Raw genomic sequence first — 13,045 nt, 5'->3', positions numbered from 1 at the left:
ATAGAAAAGAAGAAAGATTAGAGTTCATGTAGAGGCATGCCAGATCTCTGAAGTGACAGTGAATACAGCACAAAGGTAGAACAGATAACAGACATGGAATTAGCATGGCTTAACAGACAGGGAATTAGCATGCTAACAAGACAAGGAGTACAGTGACAGACATGGGAGAGGCTGTAAACAGCAATGGTCATGAAGTACAAACACATAGCAAAGCAGTCGTCACAAATCAGTGAGCGCTACTTTATATCATTAAGATGAAGATGGCTGGCAGTGTCACGCCATGAGGAGAAACATGATTGAAGGAGAAAACAGAAAATGTGTAGGCCTAATGTGGATTATATGTGTTATTATTAGAGGCCTTGGAAGACAGCTTCGAGTATCATTTTCAATTCATTCCCCTGTACACATTCATCTGTGCAGTTTTCAATTCATTCCCCTGTATACATTCATCTGTGCGTTGTTTCAATTCATTCCCCTACGCGTGTGTGTGTGTCCGTGTGTGTTCTGTCATCTTCGTCTGCAGTGATCTCTGGATAGAAGCCACAGATGGCAGTCAACCACTAAATCAGTCCCAGTCCTTATCTGACTCCTACAACTGCAACATACAGACCAAAGTAAGTAGGGAAGTTGGAGGAGCTTCTGACTTAACATCATGGTAACTAAACTCTGCAAGAGCGAAGTGAGGGCAGTTTTCCGTGAAATTACATTATTTACATTTATCAAGAAGTTCCAATTCACTTTACAATCATACTTACAGACTTAAAAGTGTTGTTTTCTATTAACACTCAAAATATGAATTAAAATTATTTTAAAAAACAAATCTGCAAGTGAAGCTTTCACTACCGTCTGCATGAAGGCAGGCATGTTAGGCTAGCACAGACTGGAATATGTTCCGGGATTCTCCTGATGGCATTGAGGAGTACACCACATCAGTCATTGCCTTCATCAATAAGTGCATCGATGACGTCAACCCCACAGTGACTGTACGTACATACCCCAACCAGAAGTCATGGATTACAGGCAACAACCGCTTTCAGCTAAAGGCTAGAGCTACCGCTTCCAAGGAGCCAGACTCTAACCCGGAAGCTTATAAAAAATGACACCATGTCTTCCGACTAAATATCAAACAAGCAAAGCGCCAATACAGGACTACGACCAAATCGTACTACACCCGCTCTGACGCTCGTCGGATGTGGCAGGGCTTGCAAACTATTACAGACTACAAGGGAAGCACAGCCGAGAGCTTCCAATGACACYAGCCTACCAGACAGGCTAAAGGACTTCTATGCTCGCTTCGAGGCAAGTAACACTGAAACATGCATGAGAGCATCAGTTGTTCCGGATGACGCTCTCTGCGGCCGATGTGAGTAAGATCTTTAACTTCTTTGGGACAGGGGCAGAATTGAGTAGCTTGGATAAAAAGGTGCCCAGAGTAAACTGCCTGCTACTCTGTCCTAAAAAGTAGAGTATGCATATAATTAGTAGATTTGGATAGKAAACACTCTGAAGTTTCTAAAACTGTTTGAATGATGTCTGTGAGTATAACAGAACTCCTATGGCAGGCAAAAACCTGAGAAAAAATCCAACCAGGAAATCTGAGATTTGTAGTGTTTCAACTCTTTGCCTATCCAAGATACAGTGGAAATGGGGTCATATTGCACTTCCTAAGGCTTCCACTAGATGTCAACAGTCTTTAGAACCTTGTTTGATGCTTCTACTATAAAGGAGGGGGGAATGAGAGGGGATTGAGTCAGTGGTCTGGCAGAGTGCCACGCACATTCACATGAGAGGTAGCGTGCGTTCCATTGCATTTCTGAAGACTAAGGAATTCTCCGGTTGGAACATTATTGAAGATTTATGATAAAAACATCCTAAAGATTGATTATATACTTAGTTTGACATATTTCTACGAACTGTAATATGACTTTTCGTCTGAACTTTCGCCTGGACCTGCCAGCGCGTCGTCAGTTTGGATTGTGTACCAAACATGCGAACAAAAGGAGGTGTTTGGACATAAATGACGGACTTTATCGAATAAATCAAACATTTATTATGGAACTGGGATTCCTGGAAGTGCATTCTGATCCAAGATCATCAAAGGTAAGTGAATATTTATAATTCTATTTCTGACTTTGTTGACTCCACAAAATGGCGGATATCTCTTTGGCTTGTTTGGGCTCTGAACGCTGTACTCAGATTATTGCATGGTGTGCTTTTTCGGTAAAGCTTTTTTGAAATCTGACACAGCGGTTGCATTAAGGAGAAGTTTATCTAAAGTTCCATGCATAACACATGTATTTTCATCAACATTTAMAATMAGTATTTCTGTAAATTGATGTGGCTRTCTGCAAAATCACCGGATGTTTTGGAAGCAAAACATTACTGAACGTAACGCGCCAATGTATGCATTGGCATCCACATCACCAACAAACTAAKAAACTAAGTAGATGAAGGGTCATGATGGAAAAATTASATAAAATAATATTTTAGTGATTTCTAACTCTGTTCCGGTTCAAATGTAATGCAGAAGGTTATGAAGTACACACTCCAGAGACGTATTACTAAAGCAACGCAGATGCCCCGTACACCAGGGGACTTGGTGATTAATTACTAGCTAGATTTTTTTTATTTAGCTAAGTTTCCCGTCAGGGCGTATTAATGGAAAATGGATGGGGATCCCTCCACACAGACATACAGCATTAGTAGGGTTTGGTTCTGTGCCTTTATGTGCATGGCAGGCTGACAGGCAACTGTAGAACTACTGGATTAATGGAAGCTGACAGCACAACCATACAGCCCCACGCTGCTCTCCCTCTCTCACCATGGTAACCCTAACCACCAACCCTAACCATAAAAAGCAACCTATTCCATGCAGATTAAAACTGTGATGAATGTTGTGCTTGTGTAGCATGAAAGAAATCTGAAGAGAAAATAAAAAGCTTGCCTCTCAACAGCCCTAACTCCACGATGGCAGCCAAATCCCAGAGCGACTGGCTGGCAGGTGGGCCATGGAGAGGTAGCTTACATTTTCCAGCCAGACTCCAGGCGTGAGAGTTAGGTTTCACTAAGCCAGGCTGCTAAGGAGTCTGTAGACCAGGGCTGGGCTAGCACTGTGTTTTAATCATAGCACATAGCTAGAGCCCAAGTAAGGGTGTTTTACTCATGTGTTTTTCTGTGTTGTCCTACAGTAAGTGTACTAATGCTTGATGAAGAGAACCAGGGCCTTGTGTGCCACTGATGTCAACAACAGCTTGTCACAATCAGTTCTGTGACGCATGATCATGGTTTACAATTCTACTTTGTGTGAAGGTGGGAAGTGATGGAACAGTGGCGATCGGGGAAGAAGAGGGTGTTAATAAAAACCCAGCAGGCCCTATTTCCTGCGGACCTCTTCCGTAGGGTGTGAGTGATGTGTTCTCACTCAACAGTCAATGTAAAGTCTTCCACATCAATTGAACGGTGAGCCTGTCCGACTTCCAGACGCACCGGGCTTCGCTTCCTTCTTACACCCCGCCTCGCAGCGATCGATCCCTCCTCAATTAACGATAAACTCCAGGATGTCCGCCCTTTAGACTGCGATTACTCACTTGTGCCGCAATCCAGCTAATTAATCCTAGTGATAGCCTAATGAGGTCCGGTGCTCAGGGAGGACGAAGGGAATGAGAGAGAGAGAGATGGAGAGAGAGAGAGAGAGAGCGAGAGAAACTCTTCTGTAGCCATTATCCAGTGAGTTATGTACCTGCAGCGCCGGGTAAAATTGATCCCATGATGGAAGTCTGACAGGGTCTCATCTTTTCCTCAGAAAACAGACAAATCAATACAGTAGAGGGGGGCCTCCTTCTGAAAGAAAGGATATTGTATAAAAGGAAATGAATGCCGTGTTTCCAGGAGTTCAGATATAGTGTTGAGAGTATGACGTTGAATTAGTTAGCAGCAAGATGATAATATCATTGTTGTTATCATTGACAGTGGATCCACAATAATAATGAGTTATTCATTTTCAGTAATGTGTTTTTCTATTTCAAATATTCCTAACTATAGAATCACACATGAACAGAATGCAAGACCCCCCCAAAAAGGTCCTGGATTAAATGGACTGTTGAATTCTATGAAGAGTGGATCACTACTGCCACCAGGATGGTGAGGTTAACTGCACATAAACACTTCTGTTTGAGGCTATTTGAACTAAAGTACATTCAGTAATGTGTCGTTGTTTTGAGTAAGACAGAAGGAATGAGAGAACTATGGTGTCCTCCTTGTCTGACTGACAAGCATGGGAAAAAATACCATAATTAAAGAGAAATGTGCCATAATTGGACAGTCTAATTACGAACGGGTAGCTCTGCGGACGAGGAAGGGGATACTCCTCTTCAGTGTGGAAACAGTGTTACATGTATTTTTTATCAGTGTGTTATCCATTAGTTAGCTGCATGTCTTAATTACTCGGCAGCTTGAAGAGCCTCTACCTTTTCAGGTATCTGACGCACCGAGGCACACTTGAAACAGTTTATCAAAAGGTGGATCTTACAAACGCTGTCATTTTATGGTATCTTAAAATATCCCATAGCATCCCCCCACAACATTATTAGGTAAAGGATGAGAGATGGATAAAAGAAAGTCAGAAAGATAGAGAGAGAGAGAGAGAGGAGAGAGAGAGAGAGAGAGAGAGAGGAGAGAGAGAGAGAAGAGAGAGAGAGAAGAAGAGAGAGAGAGAGAGGAGAGAGAGAGAGAGAGAGAGAAAATACAGAGATACCAATTAAGAGGGAGGGAGAAAGAGAGGCAGAGAGAGAGAAAAGAAAGAGGAAGAGAGACAAGCAAAGAAGAAGACAGTCTATCGACACTAGGACAGACGAAGACACAATAAGTCAGTGTCCAGCCCATGGTAAAATATACTGGTCTAGCCAATCAAGGCCCCTCCAGACACCCTTTTCTGCACCCCAGAGCCACTAAGTCTTCTCGGGTTCACCACGCTGTCATAGCCGCTCTCCCCATGAGCTCCACTCACACCATTTCATAGATCACTATTAAATCGTCAAATTGTTGAGACCTTATCAAAACGTGGATCTTACAAATGCTGTACTTTTATGGTATCTTAAATAATCCCATAGACCTGCAACTGTTTCATCTCCCAGGGCCGAATGAGTTTAAACAAGTGCTCACACCACACAGGCATATAGAGACAGTAATCACAGGGATGTAAAGACCAGAAAGACCCGCCTCTGTGTAATGTAAAGACACAGTGAATCAATTCACATGTCTAGGAATTGACTTGGAWAGTCCAAGTGAGTAAGAACGGATGAATGCATTGCTGATGATGGCTGTACAGTCATAGACTGCTACCTGACATGAACGGCAGGGATAATACTTTTAGACAGACATTTTTGTGAGCGAWTTCTTTTTTCTATACAGATATTGTCAACATACTCCTCTCCATTAACTGGATTTGGACTGATATCGACTGCTTTATGACTCCCGGCTATCTCTAGAGAAAACCTTGTGTGGTTCTAGTGAATTACAATAGCGAGAAATCTGTACCCATTAAACACTCCCTTTTTGGAGTGGCATTTGAGTCAATGCAGCAGCAGACTTGGACCGTTTTCTATGATGTCAATTCACGCTTTCCGCTCTTCATGTGAAAATTGATAATTGATGTGCTCTGCTGCGTAAATAAGAAAAATGAACACAAACAAGCGCTCAGTGAAAGTCTCAATCGGGAATGAAAAAGACTTTCTGAAAACCTCATTTGTTTCCAGTTCACAGATCTGATTAGCTGGAGGACTTTGTGTTTAGRATTAGCAAACTGTAACTAAGCAAAGTAATACATTTACAGTTGACTGGGGAACACTTACAGAACTATGGCCCCCAAGGACAGCCGCATCTACAGCATAGCATAGCTGTGCTCTGGACACCATATGTGAACTGATTGCTCCCCATCTATCTTCAGAMCTCGTGCTGCTAGGCGACCTAAACTGGAACATGCTTAACACCCCAGCCATCCTACAATCTAAGCTTGATGCCCTCAATCTCACACAAATTATCAATGAACCTACCAGGTACCACCCCAAAGCCGTAAACACGGGCACCCTCATAGATATCATCCTAACCAAATTGCCCTCTAAATACACCTCTGCTGTTTTCAACCAAGATCTCAGCGATCACTGCCTCATTGCCTGAATCGTCACTGGGTCAGCGGTTCAAACAACCTTCACTCATCACTGTCAAACGCTCCCTGAAACACTTAAGCAAGCAGGCCATTCTAATCGCTGGCCGGGTATCCTGGAGGATATTGACCTCATCCCGTCAGTAGAGGATGCCTGGTTATTTTTTTTAAATGCCTTCCTCAACTCTTAAATAAGCATGCCCCATTCAAGAAATTTAGAACCAGGAACAGATATAGCCCTTGGTTCTCTCCAGACCTGACTGCCCTTAACCAACACAAAAACATCCTATGGCAATCTGCATTACCATCGAACAGCCCCCGTGGTATGCAACTTTTCAGGGAAGCTAGAAACCATATACACAGGCAGTTAGAAAAGCCAAGGCTAGCTTTTTCAAGCAGAAATTTGCTTCCTGCAACACAACTCAAAAAGTTCTGGGACACTGTAAAGTCCATGGAGATAAGAACACATCCTCCAGCTGCCCACTGCACTGAGGACAGGAAACTCTGTCACCACCGTAAATCCACTATAATTGAGAATTTCAATAAGCATTTTTCTACGCCTGGCCATGCTTTCCACCTGGCTACCCCTACCCCGGTCACAGCACTGCACCCCCCACAGCAACTCGCCCAAGCCTTCCCCATTTCTCTCCTTCTCCCAAATCCAGTCAGCTGATGTTCTGAAAGGCTGCAAAATGGACCCCTACAAATCAGCCGGGCTAGACAATCTGGACCCTTTCTTTCTAAAATTATCTGCAGACATTGTTGCAACCCCTATTACTAGCCTGTTCAACCTCTTTTGTGTCGTTGAGATTCCCAAAGATTGGAAGCAGCTGCGGTCATCCCCCTCTTCAAAGGGGGGAACACTCCTTGACCCAAACTGCTACAGACCTATATCTATCCTCCACCTGCCTTTCTAAGGTCTTCGAAAGCCAAGTCAACAAACAGATTACCGACCATTTCGATCCCACCATACCTTCTCCGCTATGCAATCTGGTTTCAGAGCTGGTCATGGGTGCACCTCAGCCACGCTCAAGGTCCTAAACGATATCCTAACCGCCATCGATAAGAACAATACTGTGCAGCCGTATTCATTGACCTGGCCAAGGCTTTTGACTCTGTCAATCACCACATCCTCATCGGCAGACTCGATAGCCTTGGTTTCTCAAATGATTGCCTCGCCTGGTTCACCAACTACTTCTCTGATAGAGTTCAGGGTGTCAAATCGGAGGGCCTGTTGTCCGGGCCTCTGGCAGTCTCTATGGGGGTGCCACAGGGTTCAATTCTTGGACCGACTCTCTTCTCTGTATACATCAATGATGCCGCTCTTGCTGCTGGTGAGTCTCTGATCCACCTCTCCGCAGACGACACCATTCTGTATACTTCTGGCCCTTCTTTGGACACTGTGTTACAACCCTTCAGACGAGCTTCAATGCCATTACAACTCTCCTTCTGTGGCCTCCAATTGCTCTTAAATACAAATAAAATGAAGCATGCTCTTCAACCGATCACTGCCTGCACCTGCCCGCCCGTCCAACATCACTACTCTGGACAGTTCTGACTTAGAATATGTGGACAACTACAAATACCTAGGTGTCTGGTTAGACTGTAAACTCTCCTTCCAGACTCACATCAAATATCTCCAATCCAAAGTTAAATCTAGAATTGGCTTCCTATTTCGCAACAAACAATCCTCACTCATGCTGCCAACATACCCTTGTAAAACTGACCATCCTACCGATCCTCGACTTCGGCGATGTAATTTACAAAATAGCCTCCAATACCCTACTCAATAAATTGGATGCAGTCTATCACAGTGCCATCCGTTTTGTCACCAAAGCCCCATATACTCACCACCACTGCGACCTGTACGCTCTCTTTGGCTGGCCCTCGCTTCATACTCGTCGCCAAACCCACTGGCTCCAGTCATCTACAAGACCCTGCTGGTAAAGTCCCCCCTTATCTCAGGTCACTGGTCACCATAGCAGCACCCACCTGTAGCACGCGCTCCAGCAGGTATATCTCTCTGGTCATCCCCAAAACCAATTCTTCCTTTGGCCGCCTCTCCTTCCAGTTCTCTGCTGCCAATGACTGGAATGAACTACAAAAATCTCTGAAACTGGAAACACTTATCTCCCCACTAGCTTTAAGCACCAGCTGTCAGAGCAGCTCACAGATTACTGCACCTGTACAATAGCCCATCTATAATTTACCAAACAACTACCTCTCGCCCTACTGTATTTATTTAATATATTTGCTCCTTTGCACCCCATTATTTCTATCTCTACTTTGCACATTCTTCCACTGCAAATCTACCATTCCAGTGTTTTTCTTGCTATACTGTATTTACTTCGCCACCATGGCCTTTTTTTGCCTTTTACCTCCCTTATCTCACCTCATTTGCTCACATTGTATATAGACTTATTTTTCTACTGTATTATTGACTGTATGTTTGTTTTACTCCATGTGTAACTCTGTGTTGTTGTATGTGTCGACTGCTTTGCTTTATCTTGGCCAGGTCGCAATTGTAAATGAGAACTTTATCTCAACTTGCCTACCTGGTTAAATAAAGGTTAAATAAATACAAAAATAACAAATTGTGTTTACTCTGTTGCTATAGTAACCGCCCCAGAGACAGCAACACCTATAGGATCTGCCCTGTTGCTATAGGAACTGCCCAAGAGTCAGCAACACCTATAGTATCTACTCTGTTGCTATAGTAATTGACCCAAGTCAGCAACACCTATAGGATCTGCCTGTTGCATAGGAACTGCCCCAGAGACAGCATCACCTACAGGATATGCCCTGTTGCTATAGGAACTGCCCCAAGGTCAGCAACACCTATAGGATCTGCACTGTTGCTATAGGAACTCGCCCAGAGACAGCAACACCTATAGATACTGCCCTGTTGCTATAGAACTGCCCCAGAGACAGCAACACCTATAGGATCTGCCTGTTGCTAATAGGAACTGCCCCAGAGACAGCAACACCTATAGGAATCTGCCCTGTTGCTATAGAACTGCCCCAGAGACAGCAACACTATAGGATCTGCCCTGTGCTTATAGAACTGCCCCAGAGACAGCAACACCTATAGAATCTGCCCTGTTGCTATAGGAACTGCCCAGGGGCCCAACATTTTCTCTTCTGCTATACTGTAAGTGACGTGACATTTATGGCAGTGATTTATTTTATATTTTACATGAAATAAATAGAGTAGAATCTGATTTCTTATGATTATCTTCTCATCTAAAATACTGACAATGCTATTATGTCTTAACATTTGACTTGAGTCTTTGAGAAAGCAGGATAATTGCAGGATATAGGTCTGGAGGAGGTTTTCACATGGCAAAGTGTCTGATAAAGATGTTGCTCTCCGTTCAGCATATGACAATGATGAACATGTTATATAGGAGAAGATAGTCTGGTTCTAGAAGTTCAGAATAAGGCTCTATTTTCCCAGCAGCTCTGTTCTGTAGTTACATTCAAAATAAAGTTTTGGTCCTGAGCAAAGAAAATCTTTATGAGAAACAATAGGCTTTCAGTAGTCTCTACATTGGGGCCCAATTAACCTTTGTGTTTTTTATTATATATTTTTGGGGAAGCCATAATGCGGAGCAGACGGGAGAAATACAAAAATAAAAAAATAAAAACAACGCATATTTACACACTTAATATTTTGTTTGTCTAGCTGATATTTGCTGCATTCAATTTGCCAGGCCCAATGTGTGAACGGGGTGTCAAACAAAAGTGATAATTAATCTACCAGAGCGTTTGGGCCGTCCAGACAGCGATAAGCATTCAACACACACGCCGCTCGTCTCTCTGTGTTTACTTTGTGTTGTTGATTCTGAACTGTGATATCCCCTTATCAAAGCCAACTATTAATTGTTTTGATGCTGTGGCGGCTGTCGAGATCTATCTGGTCTTTGAGAATCACCGGTACATCAGAGAACATGAATAAACTCATTATACTTCTCAGAGTACACTGGGGGTTCCGATTCCAGAACTCTTGCCATTTAGAGCACAGAGTTCAGCTAGCACAATCTATACTGAACCCAAAATATAAACACAACATACAACAATTTCAACGATTTTACTGAGTTACAGTTCACATACAAATTATTTTCTGTGAATCATGACTCTCTAGGAAATGGCTGCTCACTTTCAAATTGACTCAATTGTGGTGCCATTCGTCAATGCTAAATGATGGAAATTGTGTTTTTATGCGTTTTGAGGCACAAAGGTGTCCAGAAAGTGTTGTTAATCACAGAGGAGTCTGTATTTATGAATCCCATATTTCCCTGTGAGTCCAATGCTATGAATGATCCTCCTTTATAATATGTGGTCTGAAGTGGTAGGAGCAGTGCTGCATGAGTTTTACATTTTGGCYTAAAATTGCATGCATGCTGGAAAACTCATCATTTTTCACATAGGCCAAATAAATCAYMGAAAACAATGTAGCCGTGAGGGACCTCGGGGACAGACACTGTGAGGCACTTTAGATCAGCCTTTTCCCATAATAACTTTCTGTCTAGGGGAAGACATAAAACAATTATATAAAGAAAGTAAAAAATAAAAAAAAGTTCACTAATCACTGGAGCCCAAACAAGCAGAAGAGAACCCAAAGCCAGCATCATCCTATATCGATCGGTAGGAAATGTAGCTGTGAAAAGCACCTGGATTAAATTCTCTACTGAGCCTTGTAGCAAAGCTAAGGTCTTAGAGGTTTCAAGACGTTTTAAATGTCGCTTTGTTTTAAATGAAGCAAAAGCTGTGGCTCATATCACCAAGATGACGCAACACATTTCTTGTCACAATGGTCTCTCTCTCTCTCTCTCTCTCTCTCTCTCTCTCTCTCTCTCTCTCTCTCTCTCTCTCTCTCTCGTCCTTCCTTCTCTCTCAGTATGTAGCATTGCGCATAGCTGTTTTTGTTCAGTTCTTAGAGAAGATCACGTCACGCAGTATTAAATCTTAGGTCAATTGCTCTTACCTCGCTGTTATTTCTGTCTCAGTCATTAGCAGAAGACAGTAGCAGTATTAGCAATGGCTATAGCTGTTTATTCGTTCAGTTAGAGAGACGTAGCAGTTATTAGCAGTGGCTAGCTGTTATTGTTCAGTAACTAGCGAGACAGTAGCGACTCTCTATGTCCTATCGGCTTGTTCATCTCTGTTCCGTCTCTCTCTCGTCTCTCCTTAGAGAGTACAGTCAGGCAGTATTCAGATGTCCTAGTTGTTATTTGTGGCTTTCTGCTCTCTCTCTCTCTCTCTCTCTCTGTAGAATTTACATCCTTTCGTCCGTCCTGTGGTCAGATAGAGGAGAAATGTATTGGTGCTTGAGAGATCAGTAAGCTACCTGCAGGACAATGGAGAGTGTATAGTGTGTAGGTGAGTAGACCAGCGCATCAAATGTCCTAGTGGTAACTTTGTTTCTCAGCTCTCATGAGAGGTCACTCTGAGGGGTATAAGCAAGACCGATTATTCGTTTCAGGGACTTCCTGTATTCCTGGCTAATTGAAAAGGGTGTAGAGAACAACAGTCATCACTCAGTGGACGCAATGAGGGTGTTGTAATATGTTCAGCACTCCCATGTTGAGAGAAGTAGCTCAACAGGTAAGTAATTAGCACTCGCGCCCTACGCTCTGCTTCCTTCTGCTTAGGGCACTGTAACACTCCCCAGTAGGAAAGGAGGCACTCAGGATGCAACGCATCATTTCCAGTCCAGATGGGCCGTGAGTTGTGTTTATGTTCAGACTCCAGTGAAGGGCTGTACCCCCGTTAAGCTGTACACCTCCCAGTGAAGGGCTGTACACACTCCTCCAGTGAAGGGCTGTACCCACTCCTAGGGCTGGTACCACGCTGTAGCTTCCCACTCCCCAGTGAAGGGCTGGTACCGTCCCGTGATTGGAGCTGTGGCAAGCAAACTCTACAGTGGAAAGTGCATAGTAACGCTATTGCACGCATGGTTACCCGGCTGCTGCTATGGAGAATGTGGCCTGTTCTAGAGAGCAGCTAGGCAGCTATTGAGGTATCGGCCAGTAGAAGGGGGCTGTAGCATGCTTATTCAGGTTCCGAGAGGGCTGTAAACAATAAGCTAGCACAGTAGCCATAGTGACGAAGGGCGGCTCTACGGCTGTTTTTCGTCTCAGTTAGACCGAGCCAGGAGCAGAGTTTTGAAGGAGAGCATAGATAGGCCTGAACGGCTGTTATTCGTTTCTCCAGAGTGAGGGGCTAGGCTGGAACGCAACACTCTCGGTGAGTAGGCTCGTGGCCTTAACCGCTGTCATTGTTTCACCCTTAGAGACGCACACGAGTTTAGAGAGGCAGTGTCCTCCTGTATAGTATATTGTTCAGACACTCTCAGTGAAGGGCTGTTAAAGCACACGGATGAAGTAGCACGCTTGGGCTCAGTTGTTAGTTGTGCGCAGACAGGGCTGTGACCACGTCCTAGACGAAGGATAGAGGTGATAGAGTACCAGTAATTAGCATTCTTACAGCTGCTCTCATGTGGAATTGGGTCTCGTGACCTATCTCTAAGAGTGAGACACGAGTGTACGACTGTGAGTTTGTAAGCTACTCTGCGCCTGTATGCTGCTATATCTATAAGGTCAATATTATCTAGGATAGTAAGATGGAGCACAGGTTGAGTATTGCAATCGGCCTAGGTGATTGTTCAGTCATAGAGGAGTATAGTATTCTTATATGCTTTATATATTTTGTTATATTTATTGTCTATTGTTGTGTTTTTATTTGTTTGCGTGTGTTCATGTGTGTCATTGTTCTACCACATGTTATTTCTTTCCTTGGGAAGAGAGACTGGGTTGGTGTTGATGAGAGTGATGTAGAGTAGTGTTTAGACCGGAATGGTGGGTCTGTTCTAATTCTGTGTCA

At 43.6% G+C, this 13,045-nt stretch overlaps 1 protein-coding gene across 1 annotated transcript in view; it reads left to right on the top strand.

Moving 5' to 3' along the window:
• Positions 1-13,045, top strand: part of LOC139024751 (cyclin-K-like) — a 21,769-nt gene that overhangs the window by 7,095 nt on the left and 1,629 nt on the right. The window lies entirely within an intron of this gene.

Source organism: Salvelinus sp. IW2-2015, unplaced genomic scaffold (assembly GCF_002910315.2).
Source record: "Salvelinus sp. IW2-2015 unplaced genomic scaffold, ASM291031v2 Un_scaffold1836, whole genome shotgun sequence".
Classification (NCBI taxonomy): Eukaryota; Metazoa; Chordata; class Actinopteri; order Salmoniformes; family Salmonidae; genus Salvelinus; species Salvelinus sp. IW2-2015.
The sequence above is the reverse complement of the archived record's forward strand: the minus strand, read 5'-3'. Positions and strand labels throughout refer to the sequence as shown.